Below are 24,359 nucleotides of genomic sequence, written 5' to 3' on the forward strand. Positions count from 1 at the left end.
CAGATTCCAAACCAGATTCCTAAAGATGTCAATCATACAGTGCTATGCTCTGACAGAGGAATACAGTGATGAGGATAAAGATAAGGTCTATAAATGCCTCTGAAGTGTATTGAAGATATTGAGGTAAAACTGAATATGGTTAATGGAAAAACTGTGAAACAAGCTGAAATTATTAAATTTATTAAAGTTATTAAAATTATTAAAAATTGGACAGCATAGTTGATGTGAATCGGTTATGGGATGGTCACCTACCACGAAGGGAGTTCTGAATGTAATGTTACATCCTATAGTTGTATTATGTAGACTACAAATTGTTTGTCAATTATGCTTTTCATAAAAAGAAAAGGATACTTGTGGCACCTTAGAGACTAACCAATTTGAGCATGAGCTTTTGTGAGCTACAGCTCACTTCATTGGATGCACAAAAGCTTATGCTCAAATAAATTGGTTAGTCTCTAAGGTGCCACAAGTACTCCTTTTCTTTTTGCGAATACAGACTAACACGGCTGCTACTCTGAAACCTACGCTTTTCATGTGTTTTTGAACCAAAATAATGTATTTTAAGATTGTGAAGTGTTCAAGAGAAAATGAGAATTGAAATGAACTTGTTCAGCAAATTATAAGTATGATAAGAAACTTGTAAATAGGCCCTGAAATGAAGTATAACCATAGGAATAGCCTCCTTTGAGGACTGGTGAGCCAATGATAGCTATGATGCCTGAAAGACAGGGGTAACCTAAGCCAGGCCCAGTTGTTAGGAAAGGAAAGGAAAGAAAAGCAAAGCAGTGGAATGCAGGCTGCACTGCCAGGACACGGCCAACAGAGTAAATGCAGCCTAGAGCGGTCAAATCACACTGTCCGCTGTGTAACCTTGAAGTCTGCACATAAGCAGAAGAGACTCCTGGCCTGAGGTATGCAGATCTCAGGATCTTACTTATGGTTATGATTCATGTGAAACATACCTGTTTACCTAAAAACAGTTCTTGGCTGGTTGATTAGTTTAACCTAACAGTTCAGGCGGTGTTAGGTAAACAAAGTAACCAATCAAGAGTTCACATGGCTATGTATTGATTGGTCAATTGCTTTAACACACTCCCCCCCCCCCCCAATTTGTTGGGGCTGTCTGCTGGTCAGGTTACGCCACCATGACTCTGCTAAACAGAGCTCCAGTGTCTAAACTCACACCTTTAACAATTTGTTAAATACTTACCTGTGTTCCAAGAGTCAGTTTCCATATGGATCAGGAGGTTAGCAGGCAGAACCCAAGGGCATTACTACCACCTAGAGCAGGGGTGTGGGAACTGCCGGCTCACTGCTTCTTTTCATCTAGCCTGCAGCAAGTCTCTGCACTGTGGGCTGGACACCCTGAGCCTCGGCACTGCCCTGCAGGGTTGGAGCCACGAGCACCAGCTCATCCCTGCGGCCCCTAGGTGGAGGGGCGATCAGGGAAGCACCGCGCACTGCCCCCAGCACTGGCTCTGCAGCTCCAATTGGCTGGGATCTGTGGCCAATGGGAGCTGCCAGGCCCCTCTGCCTAGAGGCCGGATATGCCGGCCATTTCAGGGAGCAGAGCTGAGCAGGGCAGGCAGGGAGCCTGCCTTAGCCCTGTTGCACTGCCAACCAGGAGCCACTCAAGGGAAGTGCCTCCCAGCTGGAGCCTACACCCCACACTCCCTCCAGCACCCAGCCCTGAGCCCCCTCCTGCACCCAGGCTCCTACCCAGAGACTGCACCCCAAACCTCCCCCTGCACCGCAACCCCATCCCATCCCCAGAGCCCACACCCCCTACTGGAGTCACACCCCCTCCTACACCCCAATTCCCTGCCCCAGCCCTGAGCCCACTTCTGCATCCTAAACCCCTCATCCCCAGCCCCACCCCAGAGCCTGCACCACCAGCCAGAGCCTCCTGCACCCCAATCCCCTACCCCAGCCCTGAGCCAGCTTGTGCACCCCAAGCCTCTTGGCCTCAGCCCAGAGCCCCCTCCTGCACCCATTTCTGGCCCCACCCCAGAGCCTGTGTTAAGTCCCCAGCCCACCCACCCCCGAGGTGGTATGTGGGCCCCCAACTGATTTTTGCTGTGGGTCAATGGCCTCTGAGCTAGAGGGACAAATAGGTAAGTAGCCCCCAAAAGATGGGACACCAAAACATGATTTACTCCTTGTGATGGGTGACTAATGATAAAGTAGGATGTGAGAACCAATGAATGGAAAGAGCACTGGGGCAGCATAGATTGGGAATCATTAATCAAAATGATGAGACTCACTGAATTGTGCTTGGTGTCTAACCTCCTTGCAAGCACCTTGTTCCCTCAAAGACATATATAGAGAAACATGGAATTCACCAGATGGCAAACACACCAGACTGATCACATTTGCATCAGCTCAAGATACAGTTCATCTGTCCAGGATGCAAGAGCATTTCAAGCAATGACATCAGAAAAACAAAACAAAACAACCAAACAATTTTTCCATTGCCAAACTGAAATTAAAACGGAGAAAGATCAACTTTAAACAGAAAGTAGCAAAGAAAATCAACAGTACAGAACTGAAAGTAAGAATACTGCATGAAATTTCAACTTGAACTAAGGCAGTGGTCACCAACCAGTTGATTGCAATCAGCTGATCGATTCTAGAGGATCTCCCAGCTGATCGCAATCTCTAGCAGTGCAGCATGGCTGCAGCTAAGACAGGCTCCCTGTGTGCCCTGGCCCCACGCCCTCCCGGGCACAGCCCTGTGGTGGTGGTGGGAGGAAAAACAGGGAGGGGTCTCCCTCTGAGCACTGCTCCTGCCTGCAAGCACCACCCCCAAAGCTCCCATTGGCTGGGAACAGGGAGCTGTGGTCAATGGGAGCTGTGGGGTTGGTGCTTGCAGAGGGGCAGCGTGTGGAGCCACGTGGCCCCCCTCTGTCCCCAGGGGCCACAGGGGTGCATTGGCCCCTTCTGGGAGCAGCATGGGGCCGGGATAGGCAGGGAGCCTGCCTTGGCAGTGCAGCGCTGCACTGCCAACTAGGAGCTGCCAGAGGTAAATACTGCCCAGTGGGAGGCCATATCCCAGCCCCCAGCCCTCCCAGAGCCAGCATCCCATATCTCCTCCTGCACCCCAAGCCGCAGCCCTGATCCCCTCCCAGAGCTTGCACCCTAAGCCCCTGCCCCAGGCTCAGCCCAGAGCCCACACCCCCTCCTGAACTCCAACCCCAGTGAAAGTGAATGAGGGTGGGGGACAGCAGGGCGGGGCTTTGGGGAAGGGGAGAGGTAGATCCTGGGTTGCCCTTAAATTCAAAAAGTGATTTTGAGCATAAAAAGGTTGGAGACCATTGAGCTAGCTTATCAAGAATTACTCTAAAAGCATCCTTCAATAGATTATTAATTTGATTAACCTCAGAAACACGTGCCCAATATCCGTTACAAGTGGTTCCTTTCCTTGACATTTCCCGAAGCATCACAAGTTTAGAGTTAAAAGGACACAATCTATTATTTAACACCACACTAACTCACTGCAGAAAACTTCAGCTGACCCTAGTGTGGAGTTGGTAAGCTGAAAGTTCAGAGTAAAAACAGAATGGAAAATAAAGTACAAGCCTCGCAGGATAATGACATTAATTTATCCCAAATAAAACCCTCTTTAATGTTGTTTAGCCAGCACCTGTGGCTAACCCAGATAAGATTCTGAGATGTTTAGCCAAGAAATCATGAGTGTTTAATATAAAATATTAATATTTACCAACACTGAAGAAAAATGGGACATGCTCAGAGATGGTGATTCAAGCAGCAGCCATCACAGATATGAAAATAGACAAAGCAAGAATTGGATAAACCAAGAGATGTGGTATCTCCTAGAAGAAAAGCACTGAAGGGAAAAGTCCCAAACTCCTTTTACTTTTTCCCATATTTAGTTGAAGTACAAGAAAGCAAACAAAGCAGTGAAAAACACAATGAAAAATAAATGGAGATACGTTGAAGACCTAGCTCAGGGGTGGGGTATGGAAATTGTATGGTGGGCCATGAATGCTCACAAAATTGGGGGTAGGGATGTGGAGGGGGGTGAGGGCTCTGGCTGGGGGTATGGGATCCAGGGTGTGGCCAGAAACGAGGAGTTCAGCATGTGGGAGGGTTGGGGTGCAGGGGGTGAGGGCTCTGGGGTGGGGCCAGGGATGAGGGGTTTGGGGTGCAGGAGGGTGCTCCAGGCTGGGACTGAGGGGCTCGGAGGGGGATCAGGGCTGGGCAGGGGTTTGGGATACGGGGGAGGGGTGTGAGGGCTTTGGGCTGGGATCAATGGGTTCAGAGGGCAGGAGAGTGATCAGAGCAGTGGCAGGGGATTGGGGGTGCTGGGGGCTCAGGGGTGCAGGCTCCAGGCAGCGCTTACTGCAAGCAGCTCCCCACTCCAGCCCTTAGGCACAGCTGCGACCCCTGCAGCTCCCATTGACCAGGAACCATGGCCAATGGAAGCGCCTGCAGATGGGGCAGCGCACAGAGCCACCTGGCCATGCCTCCATGTACTACATAAGAGCCGGGGGGGGGGGCGGGGGGCGGTTTCACGCTGGCTGCTTCCTGGGAGCCGTGCGGAGCAGAGCAAGCCCCCAACCCTGCTCCCCGGCTGGAGTGGGGCAAACCCCCGACCCCGCTCCCCGGCTGGAACTAAGGGCTGGATTAAATGGTTTGACGGGCCGGATGTGGCCTGCAGGCTGTAGTTTGCCCACTCCTGACCTAGCAGCTGAAGGTGAAACGGCTGCTATGATAGGAAACCACAGAGTTGTTTACCAATTGACTAAAGCCCTGTGTGGAAATTTCAAAACATGAAATGAGCCAATGAAAAAAATAAAGATGGAAAAATGCTTACAACTGAAGTAGAACAGAACAACAGGATGCGTGGAACATTTCAAATAAGTCCTCAGACAAGCCCTACCTCACCATCAGAGTTCAGTTAAACAGGCAAACCTGATCAACTTGACATTAACATTGGTCCAACATATATGCCAGGCAGGAGTCAAAAACATGAAACAAAGTGTTGGGAAATGAATGATAAAAATCACAGCAGCAATGCTAAAAGCACTGGACACTAACACCCTAACAAAATTGGCAAAGCTGTTCAAGAAAGTTTAGGAAAAAAAAGAGACCCTTGTGGCCAGTGAAAACATGGGATAATTGTCAGAATACCCAAAAACAGTAATCCTAATGACTGTAGAAACTGGAGAGGAGTCTGTGTTGTAGGGAAAGTTTTCTGTAGTGTGGTACTACACGGGATGAAAAAGGCAGTGGATACAAAGCTGGGGAAGATCAGATTTTCATGTTAAGGACATCATAGAAGGATGTCTAGAATGGCAGGCTCCCCTTATCAATTTAATTGATTTTCAAAGGCATTTGACAATCTGTATAGGCATGCATTGTGGAATATTCTGCAGTCTGATGAAGTTCCAGCTAAAGTCATCAACATAATCAACCTATGTATACGCAAAAAGAAAAGGAGTACTTGTGGCACCTTAGAGACTAACCAATTTATTTGAGCATGAGCTTTCGTGAGCTACATGCATCCGATGAAGTGAGCTGTAGCTCACGAAAGCTCATGCTCAAATAAATTGGTTAGTCTCTAAGGTGCCACAAGTACTCCTTTTCTTTTTGCGAATACAGACTAACACGGCTGTTACTCTGAAACCTATGTATAGTGACACAAAGTCTGCTGTAAAAGTGAACAACCAGTGTGGTTCAATTGGACACAGTGTGAAACATAGCTGCATTCTATCTCTCCTGTTGGTTGGCATTGCCATAGACTGGCTGATGAAGAAATGTATTAGCAACACAAACACTGGCATAGCATGGGTAGATAGCAAAGTCTAGGCATACTAAACATTTGCCAAATATATCATTCCATTCAATAACACCCCCAAAAAGCTACAAAGCCAGTCACCTTGGCAAAAAGAAGCAGGCCAAAGCAGGGCTCAAAATTAGTTATGCCAAAACAAACATCCTTGAAACCTAGATGTCAAGCAGTAACATCATACTGGAAGGCAAAAACTTGAAGGAAGTAGAACAGTTCATTTATCTGGGTAGCACCATAATAGCCAACAGATCTCAAGAAAGAAGTCACATCAAAGTTAAGAAAGGCATCCATAGCATTCACTACACTCAACAACATATGGAAATCAAATATATACAGTACCAAAACAAAACTGAGAATTTTTAATTTAAATATAATCTCAGTGCTAACATGTGGCTGAGAGTTGGAAATCTATTAAAAAGTTAGAAAATGAGAGGCTTTTGAAAATATTGCCTTTGAAAGACTCTAGGTATTGGATTGAGAGACTTTACCAGCAAAGAGACCCAAGAAGTTACCAAGTTAGAGCTTTCTAACCCTTAAGAAAGCTCCTTATAAGGGGGGGCAGAACAGCTGCTCTCAAGACCATGAAGCAGCTGCTAATGACAGACAGATGGAAGAGACTTGTTACTGCCCTGTGTGCCAACATTGACACAAGAAGGCTGTACTAAAAATAAATAAATAAAATAATAAAATACAGGCCAGGTCTTGGAAATAGTTTTATTTCCCTGCTTGCCTGGCTGTTGAGCCAGTGAAACAGACAGCAACTTGACTGAGCTAAGGTACTACTCGCAACCAGGCCTGTCACATGTTACCACCCAGCCCTTCCCTTACCCACTGAAGGCCTCCTGTCTTCAGGTCTTCTGCATGTAAAATCAGATCCAGGGAGTGCCAGAGAAGATTCAATCAAGCAGTGCTGCAGGTGGTGATCTGACATGTGAGCCACCTGTAAGCAGCTACAGACCCATCCTGGACCACTATATGCACTTCTCCTCACCTCCCCTTTATCAAAGGCAAACATCAGATTATGGCAGAACATTTAAGGAGGAGAGGAAGGGACGATCAGATCTTCAAATGGAAAATAAAGGACACTTATGACATGGTAAGAGAGAGCAGTGAAGGGAACAGATTGTGTGCGATTATCATGGAGGACAGGTCCATCAGTGGCTATTAGCCAGGATGGGCAGAGATGGTGTCCCTAGCTTGTTTGCCCAAAGATGGGAATGGGTGATAGGGGATGGATCACTTGATGATTTACCTGTTCATTCCCTCAGAAGCACCTGGCATTGGCCACTGTCGGAAGATAGGATATTGAGCTAGATGGACCTTTGGTCTGACCCATGCACAAGAACGGCCATACTGGATCAGGGAGGTGGGTGTAGCAGGGTGTGATGAAGTGAAGAAACAGTCCACCAGCAGGCACAGCTTAAGGACAGCCTTTGGGCCTAGCTAGCCCCGCCCCATTATATCTGCAGCCAATGTCAGGCCTGGGGTGGGGTAAAAAAGGAGAGAGTATGGCCCAGTTCAGAGCTGACTGGTGAAGAGGCAGGAGCTAGCTACTGCCCCATCTGATCAGAAGGGCCACTCGCTTGACAGCCACAAGGGAGCATATTCTGTCTACCAGCAAAGGGATGCTGCGAAGGAGACCTAGGAGTCTTTGGGGTGTGATCATCCAGTTGCCAGAGACATTGTGGGGTTTGGCTTCACCAAACTTATAGTTGGCATGTCTGAAGGAGCCTGGGACAGTGTCAGGGTGTCACCCAACATCCATGAGAGGGCACCATTGGAGGCAAGCCACAACAGTAAACTGGACAATGGGGTCACACCCCAAACTGAAAGGACTCTGGTAGGAAGTAGTCCAGGGCAGTGGACTTAGACTCCATGCTTAGAATGCCCCGTTCAGGGGTCAACTCACCCAGGGACCTGGTGGAATGAGAGGGCCTGGGTCTCCCTACCCCCACTGTCTGAAAAACTGAGGCACCTTGACCAAGGAAACAAGTGGCTGGAAGTCAGGTGCACAAACCACTAGGCTGCCTGGCCCTCCAAGCACTGTTACACATGGCTTTGGCAATAGGGGAAGAGGTGGAAGGAGAAGTCTCAAGTACTCTCTCATAAGCTGAGCTATCCCCACCTCACCTTCTCTCCATTCGGAAGGAAGCTGAACAATTTACAGTAAAAAGCAGGGTAGAAGAAAATAATCCTTATCACTCAATTCCTTTTACCTTCTTCTCCCAGTATCAGCCCCTTTCTTCTCTGGATGCCCAACATCTTTAGAAAAGAAAAACCTCCTATGCTCCCATCTTGTCTCTGATCTCCACACTCTCCTAGATTTTTTATTTGTATTTTTGATCCTGTTACTACTTTTTCCCCCACCATACTTCCCTCTGTTCATCGCTCCCCTCCTTTTTCCTCTTCCAACCCTAAACTGATCTTCCCCTCGCTGTCAGACTCATTTTTATTTTTTTTTAAATTCACTGTCAGTCCTTTGTCTCCCCCTCATGCTCTCTCAACAGAGGCTCCCTGATGCCTTGGCCCTGCTCTAATCGAGTGTTCACTGCTGATGCAGGGACAGCAGCTTCCAGAGGATGGAGGAGATGTGACTGAGCAAGGCTCACTGTTCCCAGAACGATGTCTGTATGTAGATCTAACTTTGCTGGGTGGAGATGGCTAGCTCAAGCAAAAGTCTGGCTTGATGTGGGAAGAGCAGAGATAGGGCAATCCTGATGGGCAGCCCCTTGAGATACACATGTTCCCAGCAAATATGCTATTCATTTTTCTGGCCTAACCAGCCAGCACCAGTGGCTCCTTCCAGTCTGCCTGGGTTACAAAAAACAGGGCAGAACAATGGATTTTTCTGAAGTCTGTAGGGACAGATCACTGAAAGCAGGAGAAGTCCTCATTTTCGGGGACACAGCCATCCTACTATTTAGGAGACAAAAGGAAGCCTTTAGAGAGGTAGCGGTGTTAGGCAGCGAGCTACAGGAAGAAAGGGAGATTCATGAAGAATGGGGAGAGGTGTCAACAAGGAGCAAATAAGGAACAGAAAACAAGCAGAGGAGTTCTGAGAAAGAACAGTACAGAAACGAAGAACAGGAAAAGAGGAAACAGTAAGAGGAAACCCAAAGCACGTGCGCCTGCAGCGGGAGGCCACGGAGCCTGTAAGGTGGCTGAGAATGGGCGGAAGCAGCGACGTGCAGTTTCTCCCACCGCGGAGGAGTGGAAAAGGGCCCAGTTTTCATTCGCGGAAGCGAGAGGCCCGGCTGCCTTCCCGCGTGCGCCCCACGAAACCATCTCCGCCGCCAGTTCACGCCGCAGCGCCCCGGCTTCCCCGGCCGCCCCCGGGATCCGCTGCCGCCCCCGGGATCCGCTGCCGCCCCCGCAGCTTGGCGCAGGGGGCAGAGCGCTGCTGCGGGGCTCGGCTGGGGGAGGCTCCACGTCGGGCTCAGGGCAGCCCTCGGGAGGCGACGCTCGCTAATGCGCTCAGCAGAGGCGCAGCTGACACTCGAGCGCCCGGCCGCACTGAGACGTGGAGGACGTGACTCAGGCAGACGGGAGCTACCGTAATTACCAGATACGCCCTTGCCATACAAACCAGACTCCTAGAATGACCGGGGGATTCACGCTCTCACCACACCGCCCAAAGCTAATGTAGTTACCAGAGAATAGCTCTCTCTGCCTCCATTATTCACCCCCGTGTTACCTCAACACACCCTGGATCTGCCTGTTAAAAAGAATACCAGCCTCTCTTTCCAGTCACCGTCAGCACAAGGAACCAACTTTCTAATATTCATATGTGCAACACTAATGGCAAATTAGTACCTATGGGTTAATTAAGATATGTAATTCTTTGTGTATAAACAAAGCAACTGTGAAAGGAATCCACATACAAACAGCAATCAGTAGCTATTACATTTGCTTTATTCTAGATAGGATCTTGATTGTTTACAATCCATGCTGTACTGCATGCTTAGTATAGAAAGTCGCTGCTCTACCAATGGGCTGAAATGGAGCATTCCAGGAAGTAGATTTTTCAGCCACGGAAGAAATTAGATTTACAGTAGCTCTATCAAAGTAATAGGGACTCATCATATGGATTGATGGGATACCTCCAGATCTCATTAACATTATACAACTTGTATAAAGAGAACAGCAAAGAATTAGGGGTGCTGGAACAATTTGTATAGCAGGGGTGCTGAGGGTCATTGAACCACACTGGAAACCACTTCAAGCCAAGGGGTGCAGCAGCACCCCTAGTACCAGCACCTGTGCAAACGATCACATTTACAACTGACAGCTCCAGAAACTCTGCTCATTTTCTAACAGACAGGGCCCCTCAATCAATCCTCCTCTTGTGTGGTGATCTAGCCTTTGCAGAGCAGGCCAAACCAGGTTCACTATCTTATTCAGAAAAGGAGGACTTGTGGCACCTTAGAGACTAACAAATAGGTGCCACAAGTTTTTAGGTTTCAGAGTAGCAGCCATGTTAGTCTGTATTTGCAAAAAGAAAAGGAGGACTTGTGGCACCTTAGAGACTATTTGGCCTGGTCTACATAGGCTGGCTAACCATGTGTGTGCACTTACAAAAAGGAGCAGTCTTTGAAAATAGGCTAGTTTTCTATTATAGATTTTCATAGCTGCTGAAGACCCACAACTTGAACTGAAATCAAGAGAGCTGCAAATACCCAGAACTTCTAAAAATCAGGCCCTTAGGTTCCATAGGGAAACAGCAAAGTCAATGTACTCTTCCCCCCCACCCCCCCGCAAAAAAGTGTCAAAGTATATAGCACTAGAGATCAAAATAAAACAGCAATTTTTTTAAAAATTGCTCTAATGATGGATTCACACACAGATCTGTGAGACAGACTGATATTAAGCCATTGCTAATTCTCCATATTAAATATGAATTGATGTTAGAAGTCTAAAAACTAAGAGCAGTGAGCCTCATCTCTGTAAACTTAGAGAAAGCAGATAAAGACAGAAAGCGGTCTACTAGATTAAATACCTTCCATCAGGGACAGTGTGTGTTAGAAAGGAGATTTACTAGTCTCACCCAAAACGTCTTTTCAACAATAGTCACAACACAGTGTTAAGATCTCAATGGCCACTGGTTCCCTTGTCTAGTTCTTCCACTGTTGCTAGCACCAGAGGAGCAGCACTGGTGGTAGCCATGGCAGTGACATTTTAAGGGAAAAAAAATCTAGTACAGATAAGAACTAAACTAACTGATAGATTGAGGATGAAACATCCTCTACCAGCAGGTTACTCAAAAATTGTCCATTACAGGGGTTCAAGCACCTTTCTCTGAAGTAGCTACATCCGATGAAGTGAGCTGTAGCTCATGAAAGCTTATGCTCAAATAAATTGGTTAGTCTCTAAGGTGCCACAAGTACTCAACTCCTTTTCTTTCCGGCTGTAGTCAGAGATTTTTTAGGGGGGGGGGGGAAGAGAAACCAACCATCAGACTAACTAGGCTTATGTCCATCTCCAAGGAAAGCTGGTCTGATCCAGCCCACCAATTCCTATATGCGCATATGTGTTATGTTTACACTAAATTTCACCTGTTAAAGAATTGCATGCCAGACTCCTTGTTGCTTTAGTAATATTATCCATGTTTAATCATATATAAAAATAACCAAAAGGGAGAATGGGAAGGTTTTATATTCTTCCACTCTCCAAATTATGTCTGCCCTGTTTCCTTAGAAACCAGTGCAGGAATAAATACAATGGAACATTAGCTGATTATTCACAATAATATGCAGGATGCTGTCGGTGTGTAAGAAGTGTTGGCTTACTGTATCCAAAAGGAGAAGCTTTGTAATATAAAAGATTTTTAAAGCAGAGCAGTTTTACGATTTGCAAGTCAACCTGACATCTTTTATTGCCTGCGTAGCAGTATCCCATGGTGCAGGGATTAGGGCACAGATTTTTAAAGGTATTTAGGTATTGGGCCACTCAGCGTTCCAAGGCTTAAGTGATTTAGGAGCCTAAGCCTCAGTTCCCAGTGGGTACCAAAAGGAAAGTGGATCTTTTATGAGTAGCATTAGAGTAGCACTGAGAGTAGTACCAGTTGAGCTCAGGACCCCATTGTGTTTCTTGGTGCTATACAAATGCAAAGGAAAGATGGGCCAAACCTGACAGTTAGGAGACCCAAGTTTAGTATATTAAAGATTGGAAGTTGCTTAATAGTATGGTGATGGGAGGCATATAATCCCTAGGTTGATAGAAGAGATGGTACCTATCCTGAAGATCTTAACCTAAATGGACAACAGAAAAATGTATTATCCCCAGTTTACAGATGGGGAATGGAAACAGAGATACTGACTTCTCCAAAATCACATGGGAAATTATGACCCCTATTAATGATCTGGAGGATGGTGTGGACTGCACCCTCAGCAAGTTTGCAGATGACACTAACTGGGAGGAGAGGTAGATACGCTGGAGGGTAGGGATAGGATACAGAGGGCCCTAGACAAACTGGAGGATTGGGCCAAAAGAAATGATGAGGTTCAACAAGGACAAGTGCAGAGTCCTGCACTTAGGACGGAAGAATCCCATGCACTGCTACAAACTAGGGACCAAATGGCTAGGCAGCACTTCTGCAGAAAAGGACCTAGGGGTTACAGTGGATGAGAAGCTGGATATGAGTCAACAGTGTGCCCTTGTTGCCAAGAAGGCCAATGGCATTTTGCGATGTATAAGTAGGGGCATTGCCAGCAGATCGAGGGATGTGATCATTCCCCTCTATTCGGCATTGGCGAGGCCTCATCTGGAGTACTGTGTCCAGTTTTGGGCCCCACACTACAAGAAGGATGTGGAAAAATTGGAAAATATCCAGCAGAGGGCAACAAAAATTATTAGGGGACTAGAACATATGATTTATGAGGAGAGGCTGAGGGAACTGGGATTGTTTAGTCTGTGGAAGAGAAGAATGAGGGGGGATTTGATAGCTGCTTTCAACTACCTGAAAGGGGGTTCCAAAGAGGATGGATCTAGACTGTTCTCAGTGGTAGCAGATGACAGAACAAGGAGTAATGGTCTCAAGTTGCAGTGGGGGTGGTTTAGGTTGGATATTAGGAAAAATATTTTCACTAGGAGGGTGGTGAAGCACTGGAATAGGCTACCTAGGGAGGTGGTGGAATCTCCTTCCTTAGAAGTTTTTAAGGTCAGGCTTGACAAAGCCCTGGCTGGGATGATTTAGTTGGGGATTGGTCCTGCTTTGAGCAGGAGGTTGGACTAGATGACCTCCTGAGGTCCCTTCCAACCCTGATATTCTATGATTCTATAGAGATCAATTAATTTTCATTAGACGTCCCTCTTTAAAGCAACCCTCCTCCTACTGACACTTTTCAAGTCTATGGAGTCCTCCCTGCAACACAGCATGAATCTACCTCTATTCAGACACTTTGCTGAATTAGTTTTATTGTAATCGAGATGTGAAATTAAAAATTCATGACTTACTCCAATAGTTTCCCAGAATTATCCAGATCCAAACTCTAATCTGTTCAGTCTGTAAAGTGGTCTTCTCACTCACACAAATCATCATCCTCAAAGGCCACCACTGATGTCCCATCCACAAACCCCTTCTAACTACCTCTAAAACTTTGTCACTCCCCCATGTCCACTTGAGCCTTTTTTGTGCCAATTCTGGCTTCCTTTCTGCCATGAGAGGTGAATTCTTCACTTCTGTTCTTTGAAACAGTTTTCCAGTTTCTATCATTCCCCTTCTGTCTCTTAACATCCCCCAATCTGATAAAACCCCAGGCACAAATTCTATGCTGTCTAGCTGTTCATCATGTCCCACATCAGCCCATTTCCTGTCTCTATTTACCTTCACACCATCTTATTGGGACACTTCCACTGATAACTACAGTAATATATACTGAGATACTCATCTGAACAATACATTACTAAACTGTATTGAAACCCACCCTATGGATGCTGCTCCTTTTGAAGATAGGCAGTGCTGATCATTACATCATCTGGGATACTATTGGGAATTACAGGAAGTACTCCTTTCTAGACATGGAGCATGTTACCACCAAATATGTGCAGCCTACGCTCCTCCAGAAACAAAACTAACTGGAGACCCAAATATAAATCTGGCTCAATACACTCAAGTGTTGATGTAGATTTCTTTATATCAACAGAGCTAGAAAAGCATGTGTCAATTATTTTCTTTAACAAACATTTATAGTTCAAGAACACCCATAAATCCAACTATCACTCCATGAACCCTTAAAGTGTAATTCTGTAAACAAGATGTCATGGATTTCTTAGCTTACTGACATTCACTAATTTGTCAAATGTGCTTAATGTACAAATAAGCAGATTTTCCCCCTAATGCCTGTGTTTTTACATCATACCCACCACCATTGTATCTAAATGCCTTACTTCTCAGCATCACAAACTCACCTTGGGAACTGATAGTCAATCCATGCCCTTTTTGTCTTTGTACATAATCAGCTGAAGGCTAACTTATTAAAGACACCTGCATAGCCCCACTGAAATGCCATTGCTTTCAGTATGTTTGCAAAGGTAGAAATTACTGGACCTGTAACTAGAGTGCAGTACATAACTGTGCTGATGGTACATGAGAAGGACTAGGAGTCCATGTCTTACAGCTATCCTGACTCTGCAGTGCTCCTAAGAGTAATAAATAGTATACAAAATTGTCAAACTTCTTCATAGCAGGGACTGCCTTTATCCTGTGTTTTATGAAGCACCAAAAAAAATAAAATAAAAATAAAAAAATATCAGTGCCAAATAATAAATACTAATAAAGGCTCAAATCCTGCAAACACTAATGCACATTTGATTACTCATTCTGAAGATCATGGGACTACCCAGGTATACAGAGTTGTTCACATGCATAAGTGCTTGTAGGATCAAAAGCAGATATGACTGAATATACAGGAAGAGGTCTGTTGAGTAAGATGGTGTCATTTTACACAGTCACTTTTCAGCATAGAAGTAGAACTCTAGCTTACAGTGTCACAATTTAAAGTCTGTGAATTTATGCCTCAAAAATGTACACTTCATTCACAATTTAAGAATGCATACAACTGATGTGAATCATTGTCCTAAAATTACTACTTCCAACTTAATTACTACACAAATATATTGTACTAACCCATACACATGGGCTTCTGTTCCAAACTCTTTCAGACTGCTGATCTGCCATTCCAAAATAATTGAACAACCACTCCCTCAGACAGATATTGCAAACCTTTAAATAACTCACTATGTAACTCTAAGAGAACTATAAATTAAAAGTTCTGTATTAAGCACTCATGCATCAGTCAAACTCAATGTCCATTTCTGCCTGTGTTCCAGGACCAGTGCTAATAATCTTGTCAAATGAGGAAATGGAGCTGTTAAAATTTCTGTCTTTTGCTTTTTTAAAAAGCCAAATAAAATAAAGAATAAGGCAAAATAATAACTCAGTGTGTGAGCAACAGCCAAACCATTTGTTTGCAAAGTCAGTGTAGTAAAGAAGTTTCAAATCAAAGCAAATGCCCTGAATCTGTACAAAAAGGAGGGCATTCATGGGGGGGGGGGGGCGCGAAATAAGGAGGGGAGGAGAGTGTGTGTACACATACCTACCTACAGATACATCCTAGCTCTTGACAACCAGAAGAGGTTGAAGTTGTCTCATGCTGGTCACCAAAAAATTAAACACCAATATCAATAGCCACTTTAGAAGATGTTGGCTCAAGTAGCCAATGGTGTTCACATGCTGTGCTGAGATAATTTCTCAGCTTTATAAAGGAGCATATTGGTAGGGCTCTACCAAATTCACGGCCATGAAAAACATATCACTGACTGAAATCTGGTGTGTCCCCCCTGACATCTGGTCTTTTGAGTGCTTTTACCCAATATTATGCAGATTCCATGGAGGAAACATTGGGGGGTCCTGACCCAAAAAGGAGTTGCAGGAGGGTGGGGGTGAAAGGTTATTTTGGGGGTGGGAGGGCATGTTATTGCCATCCTTACTTCTGCACTGCCTTCAGTGTTGGGCATCTGGAGAGCAGCAGTTGTTGGCCAAGTGCCCAGCTCTGCAGGCAGCAGTGCAGAAGCAAGGGTGGCAATAACATACCACGCCATGCCAGGCCATCTTCACTTCTGCACTGCTGCTGGCAGTGGCTCTGCCTTCAGAGCCAGCAGCAGTGCAGAAGTAAGGGTAGCAGTACTGCAACCTCCTACAATAGCCTTGCCGCCACCACCCCCCCACAACTCCTTTTGGGGTCAGGACCCCTACAATTACAGCACCCTGACATTTCACATATAAATATCTGAAATCATGACATTTACAATTTTTTAAATCCTATGACCATGAAATTGACCAAAATGGACTTTGAATTTCGTAGGGCCCTACATATTGGGCTTTACTCTGATTTAAATTCTGAAGTCATCTTCAGATCAATGAAAAATCTGCAAAATAAGTTTAATAGAAGATTAATCATGCTAAAATAAAAGATAAGAGCGGCCACACTGGGTCAGACCAATGGTCCATCTAGCCCAGTAGCCTGCCTTCCCACAGCAGCCAATGCCAGGGAAGATGGTTGGATGGAATAAATCCTCAGCTCCCTGATCTAAGTATAAAACGATCAGAAGCATCACATGAAACACAGAAAAGAGGAAGGAATCGGTGGCCAAAGGCATTTAAGTATCACATTATATATGCACCTCTTCAGTACTCGCTGGTGAGGGACATCGGCTGATTCGGACATAGTCTTAGCCTCAGATGAGAGCACTGGGAATAAACGTTCCCAAGACAGAACAGTCTTACCAGCTTCATGTTACAACCACGGAGAAATGCTCCGGATTGTTCTACTCTGAAGAATAATGTAAAGAGCTAAGACAAGAGACTAGATAGAAAAGCCTCTTTCTTACCTTGTCCAACCCAAAAACGGAACAAAACCACTTCCGAGGCTAATTTTGCACATTAATTGTATCCAACGCAGACCGATGCGTGCTCCTTCCCAAGCGCCGGCCGAACCAGACGGGCGCAGAGCGCGCCAGCCGCTGGAGCCAGGGTCGGGAGGAGCGGGAGGGGGATCCCAGCTCCAGGAGGGGGAGCCGCCCAGCGCGGGGCCATCGGCCACCTGACGTGCAGGTCGGGCACCGGGACATCTCGTGCCTGCGCCACGCCAGCGGAGACATTCCGTTCCCATCGCTCACTGCACGCGGACACGCGCCCCCCCAGCCCCCCGGTGTCTCCGAGCTCCCCAGGGAGCCAGGCTGCCCCCGCCGAGCGGCTCGACGCAGCACCCGAAGCAGAGAACCGGGACAAAGGAGTGGCGAGGGGATGCGCCTCCAGCTGGCGATGGTCCCCCGGCCCCTCCTGCTGCGCAGAGATGCCAGCCGCCCCCGGTTCAGCTCGCGGGAGGGAGGGAGGCTTTTTCGAACAGACTGGTCGAGTCCTGCCAATTAACAGGCTCCGCTCCACAGCCCCCGCGCCCCTTCCCGGGCGCAGCTGTCCAGGAGCGCCGAGGGAAAGGGGATGCGCGGGGCGCTCCCAGCCCGGACCGGACCCTACCGGCCTCATGACCTCGCCCAGGCTAAGCCGGAGACCCCAACACACTGGGCTCTGGCCCGCGTCGGCCCGGATCTCTCCCCGGTTCTGGAGCGGCTGATTTCCTCTGCGTCCCCCCGCGCCGGCTGCAGCGCCCGGATCCCTCCTGGGGAGGCTCCCACCCGCGCGGGGGCTCGGGGAAGCCGCCGCCGCCTGCGCGCCGGAGCGGGCAGCCAGCGCCTCAGCATCCCGAGCGGCTGCGCCCCGGCTCCCTGGGATTCACCTACCGGGGACGAGCCTGCGCTGGTCTCAATCCCGGTTCCGAGACCGACCCGACCCGCTGGCTTCGTCTCGGCTTCCGGGCCGATTTAACGCCTCTTACTCAGCAGCAGCAGCGGGCGGCAGCCGCTAGATTCCGACCAACGTCAGAGCAGCCGGGTCCAGACACCTGACGGGTCCTAGCGCCTCCCACCGCCTGGTTAATTCAGAGCCAAACCAGCCCCCAACCTGGGCCCACCCAGGCCACAGCCAGATTGGCCATAACCATCATCATAGCATCCACGGCTACAGATTCGGGGCCACCTAACCAGAACCATCCGGCTCAAGGCCAGAACGCGAAGGTCTGGGTACAAGCGGGTCCAGAGCCTTAGGACCTAATACCCTGAACACCCGTGTAGAAGTCAAAGTCCTAAACTCTCCGGGTTTCTGGGCACTGGCTCCCACCTCATCCTAACACAATTTCCAAGCTCCAGGGACACACCGCTTTGGGTAGCTAGGACTCCTGAGTTCTCAGACTGCCTCTGACACTTACCTATTTGCTGTGGGTCTGAGCAGATCACTTACCCTCACATGAGGATTAGGAAGCTAGGCAGTAGATCTTCGCATTAAAGGGACCTTAGATACCTAGAGTTATTATTTCAGTGTCTCATTATATCAAAACTATCCAGGCTCTGTCACACCCAAACTGGCTGCATTTGTCAGTGTGGGGATCATTATACACTCAAAACAGGTGATTCTGATCCAGTTAATTCTCCCTGGTTTAGCTGTTAATTCTGAGTGGTGAGCTCTGCATTTCAGGAGCCCTGTTACCAAGGTTAATGCGGGGGGGGGGGGGGCAGGTGTGCTGGATATCAGAAATAAAACAAGAGTATTTTAAGGGCTGGGAGATCAATATGTTGAGCAAAAGTCAGAACTCATGAGCAGTTGCATGGTCAGCTGTATCAAAATTCAAGCTCTAATCTGACCAATGAAAGCATTTTTAATTAATTATTTTTAGGACACAGGCAAGGTGAAATTTAATGGGGTTGGTAACACTGTATCTTTTATCTGTGACCCCTCTCCCCACCCAAGCTGCAGTCTTCTCTGGAGCTGTTCAGAATTCACCTTTCTCCCTGGAATATCTGTTGACAGACCCTTTCCTATGCAAGCCTATTTTATTCTTAAGGTAAAATAACTACAGAGAAAACATATTAAAAAATAAAAAACCCTACATGCATGATAATATGCTTACCAGAGATCACCCCAAGCCTAACATGGGCTCTGGCAGGAACAGTCCTTCAAAACTCTACCCAAGGGGTTCTTTGTAGTTTCAGGTTAATCACAGCTTCAGCTGAGAACAAGCCCATAGTTTTACAGGGCCTCAGTAGGCCTAGTCCGTCTAACCCTTCCCTAAGGACTTGGGCCCTGCATGGACCACAAGTCCTGTCCTTTTGCTGGATCACAAACATAAGAAGATAAGAATGGCTATATTGGGTCAGACCAAAGGTCCATCCAGCCCAGTATCCTGTCTGCTGACAGTGGCTAATGCCAGGTGCCCCAGAGGGAGTGAACTTAACAGGTAATGATCAAGTGATCTCTTTCCTGCCATCCATCTCCACCCTCTGACAAACAGAAGCTAGGGATACCATTCCTTATCGATCCTGGCTAATAGCCATTCATGGACTTAACCTCTATGAATTTATCTAGTTCTCTTTTAAACCCTGTTATAGTCCGAGCCTTCACAACCTCCTCAGGCAAAAAAAGGCCCTGACCCTGTTTGAAACTAAAAATCCTTTATTTGTCTGCTGTTCCCTGCATAATTCAGTCTGAAATTATATATGTGCCCCTCTCCAGGGGGCAGTTTCAAATTGCTGCTAACTGAAGGACTTTGTGACTGGAGGACTTATAAGAAGTGGAAACTTGGACAGATGACTAGGGAGGAGTATAAAAATATTGCTCAAGCATGAGGGGTGTAATCAGGAAGGTGAAAACAACTGGAGTTGCAGCTAGCAAGGGATGTGAAGGGTAACAAGAAGTGTTTCTACAGGTATGTTAGCAACAAGAAAAAGGTCAGGGAAAGGGTGGGACCCTTAATGAATGGGGGAGGCAACCTAGTCACAGATGATGTGGAAAAAACTGAAGTACTCAATGCTTTTTTTGCCTCTGTCTTCACAGACAAGGTCAGCTCCCACACTGCTGTCCTGGGCAACAAAGTATGGGGAGGAGGTGAGCAGCCTTCAGTGGTGAAAAAACAGATTAAGGACTATTTAGAAAAGTTGGACATGCACAAGTCCATGGATCCAGATCTAATGCATCTGAGGGTGCTGAGAGAATTGGCTGATGTTATTGCAGAGCCATTATCTTTGAAAACTCATGGCAATCAGGGAGGTCCCGGACAACTGGAAAAAGGCAAATATAATGCCCATCTTTAAAAAAGGGAAGAATGAGAACCCAGGGAACAAGACCGGTCAGCCTCACCTCAGTCCCTGGAAAAATCATGGAGAAGGTCCTCAAGGAAACCATTTTGAAGCACTTGGAGGAGAGTCATGTGATCAGGAACAGTCAACATGGATTCCCCAAGGGCAAGTCATGCCTGACCAACCTGATTGCCTTCTACAATGAGATAACTGGCTCTGTGGATGTGGGGAAAGCAATGGATGTGATATATCTTGACTTTAGCAAAGCTTTTGATACAGTCTCCCACAGTATTCTTGCCAGCAAGTTAAAAAAGTATGGATTGGATGAATAGACTATAAGGTGGATAGAAAGCTGGCTAGATTGTTGGGCTCAGCAGGTAGTGATGCATAGGTGCTGACTTCTCCTTTTTCTCATGGGTGTTCGACCCCCCGCTCTATCTTTTGTCATTAATAAACTTGTTTTTGCTTTATCTAAACCAGTGATGATTTAGTGATGGGATGATTTAGTTGGGGATTGGTTCTGCTTTGAGCAGGGGGGTGGACTAGATGACCTCATGAGGTCCCTTCCAACCCTGATATTCTATGATTCAGTGTGTTGGAGTGAAGTGTATGGGAATCATAATTCAGGGGGAGAAAGCTGTTGCATATTTCTCTCCACATTGAGGGAGGGGGTGAACTTTATGAGCTTATGCTGTACAGTTCCCAGTGCAGCGCAAGACAGTATAATTTGCGGTTTATACTCCAGAGGGATTGTGTGCCTGGGCAGCTGGGAGTTGTCTTGGCTGTAGCCTTCCTTTGCAGGGGCTGTTCAGAGAGCCCGCATGTAATTGCAGCTGGGTGTGTCCCTACCTGTATGACTGCCGGTGAAAGTGCAGCTGGAGGGCTTTGCAGCTTGTCACACCAGTTCAGTGTGAAAGGGAGCCCAGGCTAGTGGGTCAGGGAGCTGAGTGGCACCCCCGTTCCAGGTGACACCCCGGGGGGAACCCATCACAGACTTACTTTAGAATCTTTGAATTTGATTCATTATCCAATAGGGAGCCAGTGTAGCCAGCGGAACACTGGAGCACTGAATTTACAGAAGCCTCTTTCCTGTGCTTGATCCTATGTTGCTTCCCTTAAAAAAGACAGAATGGGAGGTAGGGAAAGGGTGATTATTTTCAATTCAGGACAGCAAGGATAACTACAAGCATGAGAATGATCTGCTTACCTGGATTTTCAGAGAAAAGTCTTGGGCAGTCAGAAAGAAGAAGAGGCTTATAGGAGGAGGTGGCTGCAATTGGGACAGATCTTCAGTCCTGCAGAATCTGGAAGTCCCATATGGCAGAAATCTTTGCTTACTGAGGATCTTCTAAGCCTGGCAGAAGTAGACCTGTCCTTTTGTGTATCTTAGGACTTATCTGCATGGCATGTTTTTGGCAGAATATGCTCTTGTTTATAAACTTTGTGGAATAACAAATCCAAAATAAGTACATCCACATGTCTGGCTTTAATCTACTCCCTCTGAATCAGTAAGTCTACAAAGTGCTGATATTTTTTTCTTCAAAATAAGCATACAGCATTCTTGGCAGGTGTCCTATGGTGCATTGTCCCACTGCTTGGCCCTTCCTATGCATTCTAGGAATTATTTTGTCACATTGTGGGATACCTACTGGAAGCTATTGGATACCTACCGGAAGCAATTGGAATATGGACCCTGGACTTCGGAAAAGGAGACATTGACTCCCTCAGGGAACTGATGGGTAGGATCTCCTGGGAGAATAACATGAGAGGGAAAGGAGTCCAGGAGAGCTGGCTGTATTTTAAAGAATCCTTATTGAGGTTGCAGGAACAAACCATCCCGATGTGTAGAAAGAATAGTAAATATGGCAGGTGACCAGCTTGGCAGTGAAATCCTTGCTGATCTTAAACACAGAAAAGACGCCTACAAGAAATGGAAGCTTGGACGAATGACCAGGGAGGAATACAAAAATATTGCTCAGGCATGCGGGAGTGAAAGGCCAAATCACAACTGGAGTTGCAGCTAGCAAGGGATGTTAAGAGGAACAAGAAGGGTTTCTACAGGCATGTTAGCAACAAGAAGAAGGTCAGGGAAAGCATGGGCCCCTTACTGAATGGGGGAGGCAACCTAGTGACAGAGGATATGGAAAAAGCTGATGTACTCAGTGCTTTTTTTGCCTCTGTCTTCACAAACAAGGTCAGCTCCCAGACTACTGCATTGGGCGGCGCAGTATGGGGAGGAGGTGACCAGCCCTCTGTGGAGAAAGAAGTGGTTCAGGACTATTTAGAAAAGCTGGATGAGCACAAGTCCATGGGGCCAGATGCACTGCATCTGAGGGTGCTAAAGGAGTTGGTGACGTGATTGCAGAGCCATTGGCCATTATCTTTGAAAACTCATGGCGATCGGGCAAGGTCCCAGATGACTGGAAAAAGGCTAATGTAGTGTCCATCTTTAAAAAAGAGAAGAGGAGGATCCAGGGAACTACAGGCCAGTCAGCCTCACCTCAGTCCCTGGAAAAATCATGGAGAAGGTCCTCAAGGAATCCATTTTGAAGCACTTTGAGGAGAGGAAAGTGATCAGGAACAGTCAGCATGGATTCACCAAGGGCAAGTCATGCCTGACTAACCTAATTGCCTTCTACGATGAGATAACTGGCTCTGTGGATGAGGGGAACGCAGTGGACATGTTATTCCTTGACTTTAGCAAAGCTTTTGATATGGTCTCCCACAGTATTCTTGCCAGCAAGTTAAAGAAGTATGGGCTGGATGAATGGACTATAAGGTGGATAGAAAGCTGGCTAGATCATCGGGCTCAACGGGTAGTGATCAATGGTTCCACGTCTAGTTGGCAGCCGGTATCAAGTGGAGTGCCCCAAGGGTTGGTCCTGGGGCCGGTTTTGTTCAATATCTTCATAAATGATCTAGAGGATGGTGTGGATTGCACCCTCAGCAAGTTTGCAGATGACACTAACTGGGAGGAGTGGTAGATATGCTGGAGGGTAGGGATAGGATACAGAGGGACCTAGACAAATTAGAGGATTGTGCCAAAAGAAATCTGATGAGGTTCAACAAGGACAAGTGCAGAGTCCTGCAAGTAGGATGGAAGAATCCCATGCACTGCTACAGACAAGGGACTGAGTGGCTAGGCAGAAGTTCTGCAGAAAAGGACATAGGAATTACAGTGGACAAGAAGCTGGATAAGAGTCAACAGTGTGCCCTTGTTGCCAAGAAGGCCAATGGCATTTTCGGATGTATAAGTAGGAGCATTGCCAGCAGATAGACAGACGTGATCATTCCCCTCTATTCGGCATTGGTGAGGCCTCATCTGGAGTACTGTGTCCAGTTTTGGGCTCCACACTACAAGAAGGATGTGGAAAAATTGGAAAGAGTCCAGCGGAGGGCAACAAAAATGATTAGGGGACTAGAACACATGACTTATGAGGAGAGGCTGTGGGAACTGGGATTGTTTAGTTTGCAGAAGAGAAGAATGAGGGGAGATTTGATAGCTGCTTTCAACTACCTGAAAGGGGGTTCCAAAGACGATAGATCTAGACTGTTCTCAGTGGTAGCAGATGAGAGAACAAGGAGTAATGGTCTCAAGTTGCAGTGAGGGAGGTTTATATTGGATATTAGGAAAAATATTTTCACTAGGAGGGTGGTGAAGCACTGGAATAGGCTACCTAGGGAGGTGGTGGAATGTCCTTCCTTAGAAGTTTTTAAGGTCAGGCTTGACAAAGCCCTGGTTGGGATGATTTAGTTGGTGATTGGTCTTGCTTTGAGCAGGGGGTTGGACTAGATGACTTCCTGAGGTCCCTTCCAACCCTGATATTCTATGATTCTATGAATTCTAGGATTTAGAGTTAAACAAGCAAAATACCATTATTCCTTTCTTGAAATCCCATGATTCATCCATCTTTTGTGGTTCAGCACCATTTTAAAATTGATGTCAGCCACATGGAGGGAACACTGTTGTGATCCTGACATCATTAACATATAGAAACTACTGCACTTGTATTTGTAGTTGCACAGCTGAGTGGCTTTGGCTTTGCAAGTCAGCAGCACCAATCTGGGTAGTGGAAGAGAAGAAAGATGACATCAAGCAGCTACTTGTGGATAAACTTTCCCTGCACTAACTCATTCCCAAATGGCCTTAGTTAAATTTCAAAGTGTATTATCTAATTTGCAAAAAAAAAATGCCAGAGAACGGCGGGGGGGGGGGGGGGGGGAGGGATTTGTATTGTGTGGACACAAGGCATTTTAATCCAAAGAAACAAACGTTAACGTGGTGGTGGTGGGGGATTTCCATATAAACAAGGCTTCAGGTGTTGTGGGTGGTAGATGCTTCCAACTGCAAATTTCTCCT

The 24,359-nt window shown here is 46.8% G+C and overlaps 1 protein-coding gene across 2 annotated transcripts in view; it reads right to left on the bottom strand.

Annotated features, from left to right (window-relative positions):
- SLC16A3 (solute carrier family 16 member 3) overlaps window positions 1-17,774 on the bottom strand; it is a 38,028-nt gene extending 20,254 nt beyond the window's left edge. The window contains exon 1 of one of the 2 annotated variants that reach the window (XM_073310930.1): window positions 17,612-17,774. The gene's annotated coding sequence lies outside the window, so the exon portion shown is untranslated. Of the gene's footprint in view, window positions 1-16,702; window positions 16,936-17,611 lie in introns of those variants that run through there. The other variant, XM_073310931.1, reaches the window with a different exon arrangement.
- Between the last annotated feature and the right edge of the window lie 6,585 nt (window positions 17,775-24,359).

The sequence above is a fragment of the Lepidochelys kempii genome, chromosome 14 (genome assembly GCF_965140265.1).
Source record: "Lepidochelys kempii isolate rLepKem1 chromosome 14, rLepKem1.hap2, whole genome shotgun sequence".
Taxonomy (NCBI): Eukaryota; Metazoa; Chordata; order Testudines; family Cheloniidae; genus Lepidochelys; species Lepidochelys kempii.